The sequence below is a fragment of the Felis catus genome, chromosome D4 (genome assembly GCF_018350175.1).
Source record: "Felis catus isolate Fca126 chromosome D4, F.catus_Fca126_mat1.0, whole genome shotgun sequence".
Taxonomy (NCBI): domain Eukaryota; kingdom Metazoa; phylum Chordata; class Mammalia; order Carnivora; family Felidae; genus Felis; species Felis catus.
Genome location: NC_058380.1, coordinates 2,309,303 through 2,329,755, shown reverse-complemented (window position 1 = coordinate 2,329,755; position 20,453 = coordinate 2,309,303). Strand labels below are relative to the sequence as shown.

General features: G+C 49.7%; 1 long non-coding RNA gene across 4 annotated transcripts in view; it reads left to right on the top strand.

Annotated features, from left to right (window-relative positions):
• LOC102901274 overlaps positions 1-20,453 on the top strand; it is a 50,393-nt gene that overhangs the window by 17,074 nt on the left and 12,866 nt on the right. For all 4 annotated transcript variants that reach the window (XR_006588646.1, XR_006588647.1, XR_006588645.1 and 1 more), the window contains exon 4: positions 7,169-7,343. This is a non-coding gene — a long non-coding RNA (uncharacterized LOC102901274). The remainder of the gene's footprint in view (positions 1-7,168; positions 7,344-20,453) is intronic.

Here is a 20,453-nt window from a genome sequence, read left to right as displayed (position 1 = left end):
ACAGTTGGCCCTTTCCAGGAGGCAAGTTGTCGTAAAAAGTACAGCACTTTAAATTTTTTTTTTTTTCAACGTTTATTTATTTTTGGGACAGAGAGAGACAGAGCATGAACGGGGGAGGGGCAGAGAGAGAGGGAGACACAGAATCGGAAACAGGCTCCAGGTTCCGAGCCATCAGCCCAGAGCCTGACGCGGGGCTCGAACTCACGGACTGCAAGATCGTGACCTGGCTGAAGTCGGACGCTTAACCGACTGCGCCACCCAGGCGCCCCAAAAGTACAGCATTTAAAAGAAAAAAAAAAAGTACAGCACAGCCACTACATCTGCAGGTGCGTGTACGGCCAGCTTCACACACAGACTCAGGAAGAAGAAGTCTAGGAGTTAGGATGTGTTCAAGAAAAAATATTGACTTTTCCATCTGTCTAGGAATCTGGAATTGTATTGGCTGAATAACAAGTATCTAGTCTCAGGAAAACGAAAGCCATGTTGCTGCACTCTTTAAAACGTGTCCCGCTCAACCCAGGTGTCTGTGGTCCTCGAAATATTACCAAGACCAGACCCGATGGCAAGGCATCTGGTGAGAAAAGATAGATGGCTTGAATTTAATTCCAAACATGGGGAATCCCCAAGGGTCCCCGTATAAAAGAAAGCAGTAGTGTTACAAAATCTAATAAAATGATTTGGTTTCAGGAAACGTGCAAAAATGTGAATTGTGCCTAAGATAGCCTCCTCAGCAGTGTCCTAGAAGATGAGACACCCTGGAATACTCTTTATTTTATTTTATTTTATGTTTTTTTTAATGTTTATTTATTTATTTATTTATTTATTTTGAGAGGGAGAGACAGAATGCGAGCAGGAGAGGAGCAGAGAGAGAGGGAGACACAGAATCCGAAGCAGGCTTCAGGCTCTGAGCTATCAGCATAGAGCCCAACGTGGGGCTTGAACTCACAAACTGTGAGATCATGACCTGAGCCAAAGTTGGACGTTTAACCAACCGAGCCACCCAGGTGCCCCCCTGGAATACTCTTTAAAGGCAGCCCTTCCATAAGACAGTGGCCCCAGGATGTGTAAATCATTCCTCCACGGGTCACACCTTAAACTCAAATTTCTGGGCCTTCAGTGTCAATTTTACGTTAATGAGCTGGGAAGTAAGATTTCAAGCCCTTCAAGTATATATAAAATGCATTGCGATTGTATACGTGTTGCGATAAAGATGCCCTGGTTTAAAAAAAAAAAAGTCCACCTGCCCTTGCCTGGTACCCAAGGGAAGCAGAGGAATGGAGCTGCCGACCCGGGAGCAAGAGGTCAGCCGATCTGTACTTGCCTCTTGGGTTCAAATCCCCCGTCCTTTGCCTGCTGTGTGGCGTTGGATGGGTTACGTGGCCTCTCTGCCCTTCACCTTCCCCGTCTGTAAAGAAGAACGACCACCCTCCTTGCGGCCGTGGTGGGGAGGAGTGAGATGCAGGCATAGTCCTGGGTTCACAGGACGCGCCGTGAGCAGAGCTACGGTCATTAAAGCAGTGGCTCCTGGGGGCCCAAAGCTCTCTCCCTCATCACCTACGATGCCCAATACCCTCCGTGCAGCACAGAGGAGCGAGGTCATTCAGAGTATTTGCTGATGTCCTGGGGAAGGTCTCCACAGGCCCACACCATGTGCAGAACCGAGCCAGTAAGCAGCCAATGGACGCTCCTTTTGAAAGATCACCCTGCGTCTCTGCCTTCAATGGCCTTAATTATTATTATTTTTTCACTATAAGGAGTGTGATAGTTAATTTTATCTGTCAATTCCACTGGAGTGTCCAGATACTTGGTTAAACATGATTCTGGGCATTTTCTGGGTGAGATAAACGTTTAAATCAACACACTAATAAGGCAGAGTGCCTTCCCCACTGAGGGCATCCAGTCGACGGAGGCCTGAATAGAGCACAGGGCCAAGGAAGGGAGAATTCCATCTCTCTGCCCGTCCTCCAGCTGGACACGGTCTTCTGCCTTCAGATGTGGACTCAGATGGGCACCAGCACCATCAGCTCCTGGGCCTCCAGTGTGCCAATCACAGATCTGGGGACTTCTCAGCCTCCACAGTCACGTGAGCCAAATCCTTATAATAAATCTCTATTTGTATATCCTGTTGACCCTGTTTCTCTGGAGAACCCCGAGTAATACAGAGAAATAATACATATTAATGTTAAATATTTAACATATCAAAAAAAGCTATGGAAAAAAAACCCTGTAATCTCAATTCTCACAAATCACTAGGGACCTTTTGAGGTACTCTTTCCCAGCCCTTCTCCTATACAATGTCATGATACACAGCTTTGTGATCCCTTTTTTTGCACGTTATTACATTTTTGAGAGTATACTTTTTATTTATTTATTTATTTATTTATTTATTTATTTATTTTTAATTTTTTTTTTCAAGGTTTATTTTTGAGAGACAGAGCACGATCAGGGGAGGGGCAGAGAGAGAGGGAGACACAGAATCCAAAGCAGGTTCCGGTCTCAGCTGTCAGCACAGAGACCAACGTGGGGCTAGAATTCATGAACCGTGAGATCATGACCTGAGCCGAAGTCAAATGCTCAACCGACTGAGCCACCCAGGTGCCCCATGAGAATATGCTTTTTAAAACATTATTTTTTCCAAATGATAACTGATTCTTGTTATTTAAAAAAGTGATAAAAAAAAAAAAAACAAAGAATATAAATATCATCCTGACTCCAATCAGCTCAAAGCAACACTAGGCAGCACCTAGAGAGTAACTTTCTACATGTGCCGAAAGGTAAACCAAAGGATGGGGAAAGAATTACAAACGTGGCATTATATTATACATGTAGGGGCGCCTGGGTGGCTCAGTCGGTTAAGCGTCCGATCTCAGCTCAGGTCGTGATCTCACGGTTCGTGAGTTCGAGCCCCGCGTCGGGCTCTGTGCTGACAGCTCGGAGCCTGGAGCCTGCTTCAGATCCTGTGTCTCCCTCTCTCTCTGCCCCTCCCCTGCTCGCACTCTCTCTCTCTCTTTCTCTCTCTCATAATAAATAAACATTAAAAAAAATATTATGCATGCAATTTTTAAGTAAAGTTGTCAAACTAAGTTTTCTGGAATTTAATGGAAGAAGATGAAACTGAAGTCAGGAGTTTCTGTGGGTTGAATAAATTTTCTTCATAAGAGAAATTCATTTCTTTTTAAAAATTTTTTTAATGTTTATTTATTTTTGTGAGAGAGAGACAGAGCATGAACGGGGGAGGGTCAGAGAGAGGGGGAGACACAGATTTCGAAGCAGGTTCCAGGCTCTGAGCTGTCAGCACAGAGTCCAATGTGGGGGTCAAACCCACGGACCATGAGATCATGACCTGAGCCAAAATTGGACGCTCAGCCGAATGAGCCACCCAGGGGCCCCTTATGGATTTTTTAAAAACTTGTTTTCAATGTTTATTTTTTTGAGAGACAGAGACAGAGTGTGAGCAGAGAAGGGGCAGAGAGGGGGAGACACAGAATCCAAAACAGGCTTCAGGCTCCGAGCAGTCAGCACAGAGCCTGATGTGGGGTTCGAACCCACTAAGGAGCTGAGGGAAGCCCTCACCTGGGGCTCTAGTCACAGCGAGGGGGACGGGGGCGGGGGGGGGGATTCGGGAAGGCCACGGGAACTGCCACAGACAGCAGGTTAGCGTCCTCTTGTTCTCTCTGTCACTGCAGAGAAGCCGACTCTCCGGGGAGGCGCTCTCGCAAGGTGTCTGGTCCCCTTGGCACCCAGCTGGCCACCTCATCCCGTGGCCAGGAGAGGCCCCAGCCCCCCAGGAGAGCTCAAGGAGCAGGCTCACGGTTGGGGAGGGTGCGGGGAGCGCACAGCAGCTCTCAGCCACTTGCTACACTTCCTGCTCCTCATGCTGCCTCGAGGTGCGCTTTGTGAAGGGAGCTAGAAACAGACGCCTCCGAGAAAACCCGCTGGGCTCCTGACAGGAGAGGCCCCAAGTGACTGCAGACCCCACAGACACCAGCAGGCGGGCCTCGTTCACACCCCCTTCCTGGAGATTTCTCTTCAGGGCCTCTGAACCAGCCACTTTGTAATCCTTGAGGAGGTTCCCAGTACACCCTGGGCTTTGGGCTCCCACTCTTTTTTTTTTTTTTTTTTTTATGTTTAGTTTTGAGAGAAGGAGAGACCGAGTGCAAGCAGAGGAGGGGCAGAGAGAGCGGGAGACACAGGATCTGAAACAGGCTCCAGGCTCCGAGCTATCAGCACAGAGCCCGACGTGGGGCTTGAGCTCACGGACCGTGAGATCATGACCTGAGCTGAAGTCGGACGCTTAACTGACTGAGCCCCCCAAGGCGCCCCTGGGCTCCTGTCCCGAAGCCGTGTGCCTTTTGTGGCAGCCAAACGGCAGTCGTCTTGTGCTCTATTCTAAGCGCTGAATGGCAACTGCTCACAAGTTGGGCCCAAAGAAAACACTGTAGAAGTTTCTGGAAATTTTTGCATTAATTCTGGTCCAGGGGAGCCTAGGTGGCTCAGTCGAGTGTCTGACTCTTGATTTTGGTTCAGGTCATGATCCCAAGGTTGTGGGATTGAGCCCTGAGTAGGACTCTGTGCTGAGTATGGAGCCTGCTTGAAATTCTCTCTCAATCTCTCTCTCTCTCTCTCTCTCTCTCTCTCTCTCTCTCTTTCTCCTTCTGCCCTTCTCCCTTCCTCTCCCCTGCTCACACACTCTCTCTCTAAAATAATAACAACAAATTAAATAAATAAATAAATAAATAAATAAATAAATAAATAAAACTAGCAGACTTCAAAGTAGATGGCCCTCCATAACGTGGGTGGGCCTCATCTGATCAGTTTTAGGTCTTAAAGACTAGGGGCGCCTGGGTGGCGCAGTCGGTTGAGCGTCCGACTTCAGCCAGGTCACGATCTTGCGGTCCGTGAGCTCGAGCCCCGCGTCGGGCTCTGGGTTGATGGCTCAGAGCCTGGAGCCTGTTTCCGATTCTGTGTCTCCCTCTCTCTCTGCCCCTCCCCCGTTCATGCTCTGTCTCTCTCTGTCCCAAAAATAAATAAACGTTGAAAAAAAAAAATTAAAAAAAAAAAAAAAAAAAGACTGAAGTTCCCCAAGGAAGAGGGAATTCTGCCTTCAGACTCAAGATTGCAGCAGTCTTCCCCGGGTCTCCAGCCTGCCACTGCCCCGCAGATCTTAGACCTGCCAGCCAATTCCTCAAATACATGTCTTCCACTCTCTCTCTCCCTCCTCACCTCACTCCCTGTCGTTTCACGTATACACACAGTGTTGCTTCTGTTTCTCTGGAGAACCTCAGCTAACACCGCTTTCCTCAGCCAACTCATCTGAACACAGTGGCCGACACAGAGGTCTTTGCAGATGTCCTCCTGGGACGTTTCCATGGCCCGGGTCTCAGGTGCACGTGCTCCCGACTGGCCCAGGGCCGGAGCTGGGGCAGGATCAGGGGGCTTCGGGAGGCGGGGGCCCAGACGGGCGTTTACAGCCCCCAGGGCGAGCACAGAACACCTGCCAGGCAGAAGGCGGGTGACATATTCTTTTTCCAACCACACATCCACTCTGAGGTAATACGATTTTAAAGCATAATAATATTTGGAAGTTAATGCCCACATGACTGTTTTGGGGAACTTGAGCAGGAGTTACGGGAACCATCTCGTGAATAATTGAGAACTCCTGCCATCAGTCATCAATGCATTAAAAACTATGACATGAAAACCTTGTGAACGACTGGAGTTACTGCTTGGAATCAAGCCCCAGCAGCACCGCCCGTGCTGTCTGTCCTGCCTTGCCAACCTCACCGGCCGCCCCTCCTGGCTCTGCGCACCCACACCCCATCTGCAGCCACACTGGAGAGGTCCGCCTGTTTGTCCAGATGCTGAATCTACGTGGTGGAAATCAGCACACAGCGATGGCGTCGACCATGTGAGAAGGACCCCAGAGGGGGGATCATCGAGTGTCCGTGTCATGACAGGGACATCGCCCCCTGTTTGGCAACAGGGCTGAAATCTCAGTCGTTCAGATCCTGGAATGATCTTCTGTGACTACAACTCCGGTCGATACTAAGGCCACACAGGCAGTCACCAGCCTAAGCTGTCCCGACCTCACTGCCGCAGTTCAAACCCACCTGATAGAAACATGTGAACAGCCTGTGTCTCGACTACCACATGCCCTCTTCCTAAGTATAAAATGCACTGTTTTCTTGCTATACTGAATCGTTGGGCAAATCTGCTCGAGGAAAAGAAAACCCAATGTTAAAAAGCTTCCGTCAACGCTGGGGGCTGCAACTTTCTGTCTGTAATCACATGTGTCACCAACAAGAGTGACATATTTACCTCCGTTTCTTGAACGCATTTGCCAAATATTATTATATGACCTTCCTAGGCCCTCAGCCGACAAACACCCTGCATTCCATCAGCCCTGGTTGATCAGTTACTGTCTGTCATAAACAGCAGCACGTGCTGTATTAAAGGATTTGCCTTTTAACTATCAATAGCTCCATACAGCTCAGTGTCCAACCCAGAATCAAAACCAGAGCTCCATCTACAATGATTTTCAAGAATGGTGTTCTCTTGGGGTGCCTGGGTGGCTCAGTCGGTTAAGCATCCAACTTTGGCTCAGGTCACGATCTCACAGTTCATGGATTCAAGCCCCATGTTGGGCTCTTGCATTAACAGCGTGGAACCTGCTTGGGACTCTCTCCTCTCTGCCCCTCCCCCACGTGTGTGCTCACCTGCTCTCAAAAATAAATAAACAGGAAAAAAAAACATGGGGTTCTCTTCTCCTTTATATTTAATGGCTGTGACCTAGTAACATGCACGTGTGGAGGCACGAGCCAGATGCAGAGCAAGGACATGACTTCTGAGGGTCTTACGAACGCACTTGTGGATGTGGGCAGGTGTGCTGGTCAGAGGGTGCACAGTCTAACCCCTTTCCGGTTAGCCACAAGCCACAAACAGCATGTAGTAGGTCCATGCAGTTTGGGCGGGGGGGAGGGTGACATTTAAAAACCATCCCTGACCAAACTGAGGAGCAAAAGGCAGAGGAAACGTGGGAGAGAACAGAGAATCAGACACGAAGGGAAGAGGGACAGGTACGCAGGGCGACAAATGTGGGGACAGAAGGCTCTTCAGCTGTCTGAAACAAAGCTATGTGGTCAGTAACTGTGATGTGTCCGCCTTCCAGAGTTCTACAAATACGCCTCATGGCCCCGTTCTCGGACCTCTGACCCCACTCCCACGTGAGGGCCAGGACGGATCAGCGCAGCCCTGTGTGTGGTTCATGTCTTCCAAGGTTCACATCAGCTCCTCCAAGAGCTTCATACCTCCGTGACGACGAATGTCACTTGGACATAAAGGGGGTGAGTGTATGATGCTCGGCCGCCATTCCCGTATCCCCGAAACGTGCTGTTTCATGGACTGTCTGGTGCGTTTCGACAAGAATGATCTGGGAGAGGACTGTGCACCTGATGTTCCTGCTCTCTCTGGAGAAGCCTGGGGGGGAGGAGGTGGGGTCGGGGGAGGCCCTCGAATCTGCAGTGGGAGCAAACGGTAAGGCTGTCGGGTAACCGTGCAAATATCAGAACAAATCTTAATGCGACCTGTGAGCGTAAGGACAGAGATGAGAAGGAGCCGAGGGCAGTTCCGCCTGGCGCGGCTGCTGGGGTCACGTCCTTCTCCCCAGTAATGACTACATTCCAAGTCCCTTGTGGTGAAAACGAAAATACGACCACATTCTGGGTGTCTGCTTGGCTTGGATAAGCTAGACCCAGATTCAGGAAAAGAAGTCTGTAGAACATGGAGTCATTAGTTACAAAAGGAGCAGAGAGAGAAAAAAGTCAGGAGGAATCTGATGAAAACCCGTTGAAGTTCATCATGGAAAGTGCCAGATCAGGGCAAATCTCTATACCAGTGATTCCCAGACTTTGGCATCGGAATCTCCTGGGCTTGGCGCTGCCAGAGGAAAGGCCGAAGCCCAGTTAAATCTGTATTTCAGAGAAACAATGAATCATTTTTAGTATAAGTATGTCCCATGAAAAAATCGGGTTTCTCTAAAATTCAAATTTAACTGTGTGCCTTTATTTTATTCACCGTGCCTGGCAGCCTTACCTAGACTGCCTGTTCAGACGCTGGTTTCTGGGCTACACACTCGGAGGTCGTGGCTCAGCAGATCCGGGTGGGGCCCGGGAATCTGCATTTCCAACCCTCTCGCTGGGGATGCTGACCCTGCTGGTCTGAGGATACACTTGGAGAATCACAGCCCCCAAAGCCCTCCCCGTGTGATGACGGCTGTGCACGTCTCTGGCCACCAGCTACAGGAGGGACGCTCTGGGGACATGGGCTGTGCATCCTCTGGTGCGTCATCTCCCACCTCCCCGGGAAGTGTGCGGCCCTCCGTGTTCAGGCAGGAGCGCTGGGCGCTCCCGTGAACCAAGAGGCAGGCCGGTTTTCTTACACTGGGCCTCGGCCCATCCACGCCTGCTCTGCTTGGAGTGCTCAGTAGAGAAGCACGGGGCAGGCAGGGTGACTGGCCGAGTCGTGGCCAGCGAGACACTGGATCCGCGTGCACCACGGGCGATGGTTCTCTCCCGCTGCCTTCCGCAGGGTTTACCACAAGCCAGCCGTTCTCATGTTGCAGGAAACACACTGTGCTTTTGACTGAGAGGCATTAGTACCTCGTCCACAGAGTGATTTAGTTATTGCTGAACATTTTGTAATTTTTTTTAAGTTTATCTATTTATTTTGAGAGAGAGAAAGAGAGCATACACCGGGGAGGGGCAGAAAGAGAGGAGAGAGGGGGAGACAGAGAATCCCAAACAGGCTTCACGTTCAGCAGTGAGCCCAGCTCGGGGCTCAAACTCATGACCACAAGATCGTGACCTGAGCTGATATTGAGTGGGACGCTTACCCGACTGAGCCACCCAGGTGCCCCTTACTGCTGAACATTTTAAATTGCAGCATGAAATTATGAAATTAAAATTTCATTTTAAATGTATCGACATCTTGCTTGTTGGAAGTAGAAGTTGACCACCAGACCCCCATTGCCCTCAGTAACCATGGCACGCCACGCGGTGGTTAGGAACTGGGTGGAATCTGTGCCCTTTGGAGCGGGACTCACCTGGTAGAGTTGCTGAGCCATGGGCTCGCTTCTGACAAGGCTTCTCTAGGGTCTCCCGTTCAGAAGCCAACTGCCGCCATGACACTCTGTGCTCAGGGCTCCCAAAATTCATGATAGAGTTCTGATCCCCGGTGCCCCAGAATGAGACTGTGTATGCGCAGACGGCCTTTATATTTTAGAGTAAAACGAGGTCATTAAGGTAGCCATCGTCCAACATGACTTGTGTCCTTATAAACGGAGGAGATCAGGACACAGACACACAGAGAGGGACAAGCACGTGCAGACGTGGGGAGAGGATGGTGTCTGCACGCCAGGAGAGAGGCCTCGGAAAGAATCAAGCCTGCTGACACGCTGATCTCAGCCTTCCAGCCTCCAGGATGGAGAGAAAGAAATGTCTGCTGTGTAGGCCGCCTGGCCGTGGTGTTTGCGCCCAAGCTGACTGAGACACCATGTGAGCACAGATTTTCCTTTACAAGGAAGAAGAATGGACAGAGAACACACCTCAGATGTGACGATTAAACTGTAGGATTCCATCTGAAATTCACCTTGAACTGACCTGTGACTGAGGCTCTCACAGTCCCCTCCCAGCAGATTGTACTGTCTTATCCTTCAATCCCTCGGCGCCCCCGACCAGAGGCCTAAAACGTGCACACATCTGAGGGGTGGGCCCGGGGCACTTCGTGTGCGCAGACTGACTTAGCCCTTGCTTCTTCCGGCTCTAACTGTGCCAAGAATCATCATTAAAGATGATCTACTTAGTACTTTTCTTCTCTTTGCAACATGCAAATCTTGGCCTTGATAAAGGCAATATTCTTTGCTAATTTGAAGTACAATGGAGGCATACAGAAAAAGAAAAAAGATTTCTGACACCCTCTGTTAATCAAGTGTTCAGAAACCTGCTTGTACTAAAATAACTTGACATTCTTCCCATGTCTTTTATTTCCTCTAATAGAATTTGGGTTTTTTTCTTTCCCCCTCCACAAGGGTGCATTCTTGATAATTACTTTCTCCTATCATTTGGAAAACTGCTAGAAATCATAGATCTAGTTCATAGTGTAATTAGATATAGCTTACACTGAACATTTAAGACCCTTGAACACAAAGTCAGAGTCTGCACATAACCAGGCTGAGTACGACTTTCTGACTACTTGGATCTTGCAGTCTCCCTGTAGTTAATAAATATCTTATTTCTTTTTAAAAAAAAATTTTTTTTCAACGTTTATTTATTTTTGGGACAGAGAGAGACAGAGCATGAACAGGGGAGGGGCAGAGAGAGAGGGAGACACAGAATCGGAAACAGGCTCCAGGCTCTGAGCCATCAGCCCAGAGCCCGACGCGGGGCTCGAACTCACAGACCGCGAGATCGTGACCTGGCTGAAGCCGGATGCCCAACCGACTGCGCCACCCAGGCGCCCCTAAATATCTTATTTCTTCATGAGTTTTGTTTTTAATCATCATGCTGACTTGTACCACTCAAAATGGCAATTTCATTACAGTACTTTGCTCTCATATATACATGATTAGGCACATATTTAATTAGCTTCCCTTCACCCCAAATACTAATCACTTCCTTGATTGACTGAGTCATACAAACACTTGTGATTTCCTTGCTGTTGACTGCACGCACAGTTTAAACAGGAATAGCTCACGTTGCAAGTTAGGCTGAAGGGTAGCAGATGGCTAGGAAATTAACTTCACAAGTAAGTGGATCCCATTGACTCTGACGAACCAAATGTAAGAACAGAAGACAGTAAAAGCAAAAGACCCTTCCCTTCATCCTCCTCAGCTCGATTTTGCACATGCTGATTGTGCAGCACGAAAAGTCCTGTATTAAAAAAGACTTCTAGCTCCTTACTGCTTTATTCAGTACCAGTTTGTGTCATCTAAATTGCTATCACTCTTGGGGCACCTGGGTGGCGCATTCGGTTAAGCCTCAGACTTCAGCTCAGGTCATGATCTCGCGGTTCGTGGGTTCGAGGCCTACCTCAGGCTCTGTGCTGACCGCTCGGAGCCTGAAGCCTGCTTCGGATTCTGTGTCTCCCTCTGTCTCTCTGCCCCTCTCCTGCTCGTGCTCTCTTTCTCTCTCAAAAATAAACATTAAAAATAAAATTTTTAAAAAATGTTATTACTTTTGAGGTCTGAAATGCCACAGCTGAAGCTGGGTCACAACAATTTAGGGTAAAAGTCCTACAGGGGTGAGGGGACCCGTGGCCTGTGCGGAGGGTCCCTGGTGCACAGGGGCCAACCGCCCACCTGGAGGGCCCGCTGGCCGTGATGGCCTGTCTGGAGGTGCTCCCACTGCGCCACCTGGTGGACCATGTCTGGAACACATGGGTGAGCACCCCAGCGGGGTTGGGAGGGCATGTCAGAAATGCAAATCCTCAGGCCCCACCAGACCCCCTGGGTCAGACACTCCGGGGGGTGGAGCCCAGTGATCTGTTTTTAACAAGCCCTCTGGGCGATTCTGATGACACTTGATGTGCTAAACACGGGCCAAAAATCGAACTCTGGGCACAACGAATACGTATAAATATAGTCACAAAATTCAAACTACCCATAAGGGAAAGTATGCTGGTCTTTTTAAAGAAAAAACTCTCTGAACACAGGTCTGAAAGCCGATCTTTGGGAGTGTGGGTCCTACACCGTGTCCTCATAAGAAGACATGAGGACACAGACATGCACAGCGGGACGCAGGGAGGAAGTGGCCATCTCCCAGGGCAGGGGAGAGGCTTCAGGGGAACCAGCCCTGCCCATGCTGGATCTCAGGCTTCCAGACTCCAGACTGGGAGACAATCCCTGTTGTTAGGTGTGTCTGTGATCCTTGGCCACAGACAGCTGGAGCAGATAATGCATTCAGTCAAGAGCAACTCTCAACAAATGAAATCGTGATTTAAATGAGAGTTCATTAACCTCTCCTGGATATAGAGAGAGGCCACAGTATCTATGCATTAACTGATGATGAATGCAGTCTGTTGGGGGTGGGAGGACACCAGCTTCAAGCAAGTGGTTGCTGCAAGACCGTCTCTCCATTCCACACGTCCCCGTTCCAAAGGTGCGTACGGTGGAGTTCGAGTTCGGGCAAGAGAGAAGGGCCCCCTCCTTCATGTCACAGACCGATGGTGCCACTGGTTTTAGCAAGTACGGCGCAGCTCGCAATACGCTACTCCGAATAGCTGTGATTCGGCCGTGTCCTTGTGCGGTAGTGAGTCTCCCCCGGACGCTGACCCGTGACCGCCGGGGGAACGCCCGTGGAGAACTGGCTCACAGACGCTGACACGTGATCACGGGTGGACCAGCCGGAGGAGAACTGGCCCGCGGACGCTGACCCGTGATCGCGGGGGGCGGGGACCGGCCTGCAGAGAACCGGCCCCACCGATTAGGTGTGGTTGCATACTAAATAGATGAAGGATATGAGACTGTCAAGGTGACCGTGAACTCTGAAGGCAGAACAGCAGCTTCCTGCGGGAGTGGGGGCTGGCCAGGTGCCTGAGGCCTGGCCCTCCGCAGGCACACTCCAGCTCCCTCCCAGGACTGGGCTTCTCCTCCCCCCAGCTGCCGGCTGTGCTGCCTGCGAGGGCTCAGAGAGGAGTAGAGCCCTCCCCAGGAACTGCCCCCCCCCCCCGCCAGCATTTGACCCTGGTGACTGTCACTCGTGGGATACAAAGGGGCAGTTCTGCAGCGCCACATCAACCTCAGACCTCCCGAGGGATCAGATGACGCCTCTATGGCCACTGCCTTTTCCGCTGGCTCCCACTTCCCTCCCACATGTGGCTCCTGCCAGGGCTCCCGAGAAGCCCCCTGCAGGCAAATCTCACTCGGAATCCATTTCCAGAAGGACGCGGTCTCGACAACTAGCCGTGAAGAGGGGGACACCAGGTTGGGGAACACTGGATGTCCTTGCAGGATGCTGCGTGCTCGTGCCAGGACTCGGGGGCGGTGGCCATGCGGTAAGAGACCCCGCAGTGTGTGCCCACACTCTGCTGCTGTTTTCATAGCATCTTGCAGGACACGTGTGGTCTGCTTTGGGGACAGAGAAAGAGATGCAGATTACTTCTTCGACGACTGACACCGGTGTGATTCTGTCACGAGCTAACAGGGGCCAGACCGAATGTAGGGAAGCTGGAGAATCTTCACAATTTTCTTTCCCTTCCAGTGTGAACCAGTTCCAATTAGACCTTCCGACTCCCCACGTGTGTGTCTTCTCCCATACAAAGGGACCTGGAAATAACTGGTGTTAGGAAGGAAGACGGTTCACAGGGAGGATGGTAAACGGTAGAGTAAACGTTTGGTAGACAGATGTGGGACACGGAGGAGTTAACAGGCAGACAGGTGCCTCCCAGTCCCCCTCCTGTGGTACTGGGGTCACTGACGGCGACAGCTGCCCCCCGAAGCGGCTTCTCTGCCTACATTCTTCAGGCACCTGGGGGAGGTCAGGGTTCTTCCTGAGCCTTCTGTTTCATGAAAATAATCAGCCCAGAATAGACACACATGCCAGAGAGGACACATTTGGGGATGACAGCTTTTCTCCCCTGCAGCTCCACCACACAACCCACGGCGGCCCCTTACCTGTCCCCAGGCGGCTGTCCCCTCACCCCACACCTGACCGCAGCTCTCCGTGTGCCTCCCACATCTCTACTGAAGCTTTCTCGGAAAGTCAGAGACACAGAAGGGTCTTCCCAGGAAAGTGCCCAGCAGAAGAGAAACAACGCTTAGGTGTGTGTCTGAAGTGGAGAACCCCTCACACCCGCCCCCACCCAAGCTTCCAATCAGATGTTCTCTGCCTCGGTCTTAAACTCGAATGAATATTTGAGGATCGCCAAGTGTTGGGAAGAAGGCTGTAACACAAAAGACAGAGACCAACACAAATAAGGGGAAGAAAAGTGCAAGAGGGGAGCATTGTGGGAAAGCTGGTCAGATGTCAGCTTCAGTTCCGGGAAGCCCGTACCTTCAGGCCACACCAGATGGCGGGCAGGGCCAGTCAGGCGTCGTCTTTGCACGTGTCCCGTGGATCCGAGAGTCCGTTCCCTGGACTGTGGCCGCACTTGCCGGCGAGGTTGAAGAGAGTCTTTCTGGAGGCATCTTTTCCGACAGACGAAGTCTCCGGGTTGCCAGGGGTGATGCAGGACGGCGTGTCCCGGGAGCACGCCGCGCAAAGCTTGCTCTACCAAACCGTGGTTGTTTTTATAGGAGCAGCGAGCCTTGACGCTACGGAAGGGACCTCCCTTTATGGACTGTGGGTCGAGGAGGCAGGGCCAAGCGGGCCGGACGTCCTGTGACCGTCTCAAAGGGTGAGGGTCCAGGAGTTCCCCGGAGAATGGATCTGAGATTTAGAAGGACCAGTGGCAGTCTCCACAAGTTTTTCCAGCTGAGACTTCACGATGCCGCGAGTGAGTGTGACAAGTCTGAGGACTGAGCGTGGCATGTGCACGGTGCAAGTGTGGTAACATCACACGGCCGAACAGTGCACGCCTAATTAACAAAGCACCTGAATGGTGAAGTGGGTTTCCCGACCACCATGATGTGTGAGAGGGGCCCCCAGGTAGGAGTAATCTTCTTTAACAGAATTTTAGCCACAGAAGAAGCATTGGCCTGTCTACAAGACGAAGCTTCGGTCCGGTGGCAAAACATACAGACCACGACAAGAACATGTTTCTTTCCCTGAGGTAGGGAAGCCGTATGAGATCCATTTGCCAAACCTCAAATGGTCCGTCGGACGGTTCAGAGTCTGGGAGAAGTGCGGTTTTCCCTGGATTATACCTTGGATGTGGGACGAGCGAAGTAGGCACCCTGTTATCTTTTCCGCACCGGTATTGGTCCACGAATGCCATCACCGTGTCAGGAGACCAGTGGTTGAAAGCACGTACAGTGGTGAGCAGTGGGGATTTTGGAACTTCTGTGGGCAGATTGTTATTTGGTCCAAACCAGAGTTCTCTCTTACTATCAAACCAACGATGACTAGATTTCTAATACTGTTTTTCCTTTTCTGGGGCCAATTTTTGGGGTCTCTGGTCAATTTTTCCAAATTATCATTTGAGAGAACATCCCTTTGGACCAGGGCAGAGGTCTGGCTGTTGGCCTCCGAGAGAACGGCATTTGGGGCAGAAATGTCAGTGAGGTGGTTTCCTTTGGCCTCCAGGGACTCACGTCTGGAATGCCCAGGAACCTTGGTAATGGCCAGAGCAGCCAGCAAAAGTGTGGCCTTGTGATAAATTGTGAACATAGGAGCCATTTTTTTTTTTTTTTATTATCTCCATTGGAGGTGAGGAAACCTCACTGTATGCATAGTCTTCTAAAGTCATGAACTCCTGGAAGGCGTACCAGCCATCTGTATAAAAGTTTGCAATTTTCCCTGCAGCCACAATACAAGGATGGTTAGAGGGGACCCCGTGACTATTTCCGCAGGGGCCTCAACCAAGAGGGCAGTGGCAGGAATGGCTGGGAGGCAAGGGGGCGGGGGGGGGGGACATCCCTGAGCCACAGGTTCAAGTTGTTGGCTATAATGCCCTACGGGACAGCAGTGGTGCCCGTGATTTTGGGGTGAGCGCTCCAAGGGCATTCCCTTCCCTCTCACATACCAAGAGGGAAAAGGGGAATTGAAAGGACGTCCAAAGGCAGGGGTCGTATTAGGCTTTTCCCTAAAGTCCCAAAAGCTGTGTCATCCTGATCTTTCCAAGTAACAGGGTCAGGTTGGTTGATTTTCAGGAAAGCATGAGGAGGTTGAGCTGTAAGAGAGTTTGGAGTCCAGTTTTGACGCAGTCAGCTAGGCCAAGAAAACCTCGTAATTGGTGCTGGTTTTAGGTTTAGGGATGTTCAGGGTGCCCTGAAGTCGGCCTGGGTCCAAATCTAGCCCTGGTTCTGAGGTCAGGGGCCCTAAGTATCGAACCTGAGTTTGAGCAAACGGCAGTTTTCCTTTGGTGACTTTATGTCCGTTTAAGGCCAAAGCTTTGAACGGATGAACGTTGCCTTCCTGTGAAGAGATCTGAGAAGAGGGGCAGAAGGGCGAATCCTCTGCGTATCGGAACGAAGTAGAGCCTGCAGAACACTTTCTATCGTCCAAATCGGCTTTTAAGGTTTGTGGAAAGTAAGAAGGATTCTCAGTGTGTATAACTTCTGAATTGGTGGAGAGGGAGGATGGAATTTCGAGGAAAAGTTGGACAATACAAAGGGAGGCAGCAAAAGGGAGGGAGGAGGAACATCAGAGTAAGTAGGAAGCACAAAATAGAACGGCAGAAATAAACGCGGATACATCCCCACATGTCCTGAAGACACAAAGTGCAGTTACGTGTTGTTTAGAGATATGCCCGCGGCACACAAAGGGAAGACGTGGAAGATGGGCAGACGCACCCAACACACCCGGCCCCACCATTCCTATCAGACGTGCTATCATTTTAAGGCAAAAAATATCAATAGCAGTTAAAAGTTCAAACTGTCAGGAAAATATAACAATTTTAGAAGGTTTGTGCCCAGTAACACATAAAATCTCAAAAAAATATAAAGCAGAAACTCCTGGAAATCCAAGGAGAAACTGAAAGATCTATGACCATGGTAAGATATTTCTCAACAACTTAGGAATTGAGTAACAGAAACTGGTAAATATTTGAACAAACCTGATCTGTGTATAGACGTATATAGAACACTGCACCATTAAATTAGAAAATGCACATTAAGGGGCACCTGGGTGGCTCAGTCAGTTGAGCATCTGACTTTGGTTCAGGTCATGGTCTCAGGGCTTGTGGGTTCAAGCCCTGCATCGGGCTCTGTGTTGACAGTTTGGAGCCTGGAGCCTGCTTCAGATTCTGTGTCTTCCCCTCTCTCTCTGACCCTTCCCCTCTGCTCACACTCAGTCTCTCTCTCCCTCTCTCAAAAATAACATTAAAAAAAATACACATTATTTCCCAAACATTTAAGGGAAAACATACAAACATTGGCCATATCCTGGACCATAAAGCTAGCTTCAACAAATTTCAAAGAATTGGTTCACCTAGACTGCATCCTTTGACTATAACTCAATTAAAATAGGAACCAGCGGGGTGCCTGGGTGGCTGAGTCAGTCAAGCACCCGACTTCGGCTCAGGTTATGATCTCATGGTTCATGAGTTCGAGTTCCGCATCGGGCTCACTGCTGTCAGCGCAGAGCCTGCTTTGGATCCTCTGTCCCCCTCTCTCTCTCTGCCCCTTCCATGCTCACACGCTCTCTCTCAAAAATGAACACATGTTTATTAAAAAAATAAAATAAAATAGGAAACAGTAATAAAAGAAGATAGCATTAAGCAGGAAAAATGCCCATTTGCATAGAAATTAACCAGTCAACAATTCTAAGTAACTCGTGGACTAAAGAAGAAATCATGATAGAAGTTGGGAAATACTGACCTTGAATCTCAGTGTATACTAGAGCTACATACTAAAAGCACCATATAGGTGTAAATATCCAACAAAAAAAATATATTCCCCCAAAAAGCAGAAGGCAGAACATAATAAAAATAATAGCAGAAGTGGATTAAAAAGGAAATAAAATATACCTAAAGGGGCCCCCAAAAAGTCTAAAATTGGTTCTTTTATATATAGATAGATAGATTCTTTTAACATTTTATTTAGTTTTGAGAGACAGAGACAGAGTGCAAGTAGGGGAGGGACAGAGAGAGAGGGAGACACAGAATCCAAAGCAGGCTCCAGGCTCTGAGCTGTCAGCACAGAGCCTGATGTGGGGCTCGAACCCACGAACAGTGAGATCATGACCTGAGCTGAAGTCGGACACTTAACTGAGCCACCCAGGTGCCCCTAAAATTGGTTCTTTGTGGGAGAACCAAAGAGATAAGTAAAATCAACCAGCTGACCTCTGGCACAGTTGTTCACGAGGAGAGGTAAGATACTGTAGGAGGTAAGACACTGCACTCTTACCACAGTAGGAGCCAAGAAGGAGGCAAGAATGAAGTTACCGAGATTCTTTCGTCATCATAGCAATAGTTAGAGGGCTGGCGCGCCTGGGTGGCTCAGTCAGCTAAGCGTCCAACTTCAGCTCAGGTCATGATCTCACAGTTTGTGGGTTCGAGCCCCACGTTGGGCTCTGTGCTGACAGCTCAGAGCCTGGAGCCTGCTTCAGATTCTGTGTCTCCCTCCCTCTCTGACCCTCCGCAGCTTGCTCTCTCTCTCTCTCACTCTAAAATAAAACATTAAAAAAGATCTTTTTTAATAAAAATAAAAAATAAAACAGAGGGCTTACCATGCACCAGATGTAACTCAAGATGCTCTGTGAATGTTGTACAGCAACAGTCCTATCGTTATCCTCCTATTTCAAATGAGAAAACTAAAGCACAGAGGCCAGTGACGCCCAAATTCAAACATCGTCTCGGTGTTGCAGTTGTGACTGACTGAACCCATCAGTCTACCCACACACTTTCAGCCACCAAAGTGTCAAAATCACGGTGAGAAGAGCACGTGAGGTTGGAGATACTGTGGTCATCATCTTTGGAGAATAAAACATGTCCTCAACAGCAAACCAGAAGACAGAAGCCAACTTTGGAAGCTGGAAAAATCAAGAGCAATAATTGACCTAGCCAACCCCAGAAAGCTGAATTCTAAGCCCCAAGGGACTTCATCTGAGAACCAAGCTAAGTTTAAGAAGCAGCTGGCTCACTAGACCCCTTTCCCCAGCCCACGGGACTTCATGACGGCCAACAGCCCCATGTGTTCTCTGGAGAGGAGCTCTGGGCTGAGGACTGACTTCAGCAGTGGTGCGTGAGGACAAGATCATCTCACAGTGAAGGGCAAGGTCAACAAGCCACACCCACTTATAGGGCTTCCAGTAAGCTTTTCCATTCCATATCGTTAACCATGAGCAGACAACCACGGATTACCAGACCCGCTTCTAAAAGGGAAAATAAGACCAAAACAAGCAAAAACAATCAACGTGGAGGAACAAAAACTATGTATAAAATAGAAAAAAACCTTCAAAGTTATCATTAATCCACAAATACATAATCTCCAAGGATATTATGCATATACATGTGTCTTTAGAGGAAATAAGAATATGGATACGGGTGCCTTTAAAAGGAGCATTCAGAACAAAAGAAAACGGGATGTGAGTAATTAAAAAGCCAATAGAACGGTTGGAAGAGAGAGTCAAGGAAATGTCACAAAGGAGAGTAAAGGTACACAGAGAGAAAGAAAAAGTTAAGGAAATCGGAGATTAGTTTCAGGAATCCCAATATCAAAGATGAGGATTTCCAGAGAGAACGGGCAGCAAAATGTCGAGAAGAAGGGACAATGTAATGCGAGTACTTGCAAGATATGGTTGTGGAGTTTATATTAGCAACAATTATTTTTTGTTGGTGATATTATCCAAACTTTCTAAGTCCTTGTAAAATAGGGCCAGTGGGTTGTCCCCAAACACCTGCCCAGGGTGCTCCCCTCCGCGGAGACCCCTGCAGTGAAAATGGCACAAAATTGATTTAGCTCCTCAAAATCTGAGACGGCATGCGAGCCCTGTCACCCATCCCGTGCATCCCAAGGCCTTTGGGACAGGCCGGGCAGAGACTCGGGTCTCAGGGGAGGATGGACAGTGCAGCGACCCATCCACCACTCTGACCACCCGTCCCAGGTCCTGTCTCCCCAGACCTCCGTGGGCGAGGCGGGACAATGGGGACTGGAATCCTGGGAGGGTTTGTCTTTACTCAGAAGACACGGGGGTTAGGAGAGAAGGGAGAAAGAAAAATCCCCCTTTTCTGGAAGATAAATAAAGGAGAAAAGGCAGAGAAGAATTTAAAAAGACAAGGGAGATGGGGCGCCTGGGTGGCTCAGTTGGTTGAGCGTCCAACTTTGGCTCAGGTCATGATCTCACGGTCCGTGAGTTCGAGCCCCGCATCGGGCTCTGTGCTGACAGCTCAGAGCCTGGAGCCTGTTTCGGATTCTGTGTCTCCCTCTTTCTCTGCCCCTCCCCCGTTCATGCTCTGTCTCTCTCTGTCTCAAAAATAAATAAATGTTTAGAAAAATTTAAAAAGACAAGGGAGGACCCTCCAGCTGCTTCTCCACAGCCCAACGCCACAGAGGGACCTGGATCCCTGGCAGGTGAGAGGTAGGCCAACTCACACTTGCAGTCTGGGTTGCGCAGGTAGAGGGGGCTGGGGTCAGCCTGGTTTGTCGCTGGCACAGGGGCTGCCCCGCTGCCGCCTTCCGTTTGCTGATGCCCGCACACCGACAGTTCTGCACCGGCCTTCTCAGCCCTGGCAAAACCGCGGGTGTCCCCCCTGCCTTTGTAGAGCGACGACCCCTGCTCCTTCCACACTCTCCTCTGTGGGGCAGGGGGGCACCTGCACCCGTTAGACCCGACGTGCAAACACAGGCTTCAGGTGGAGCA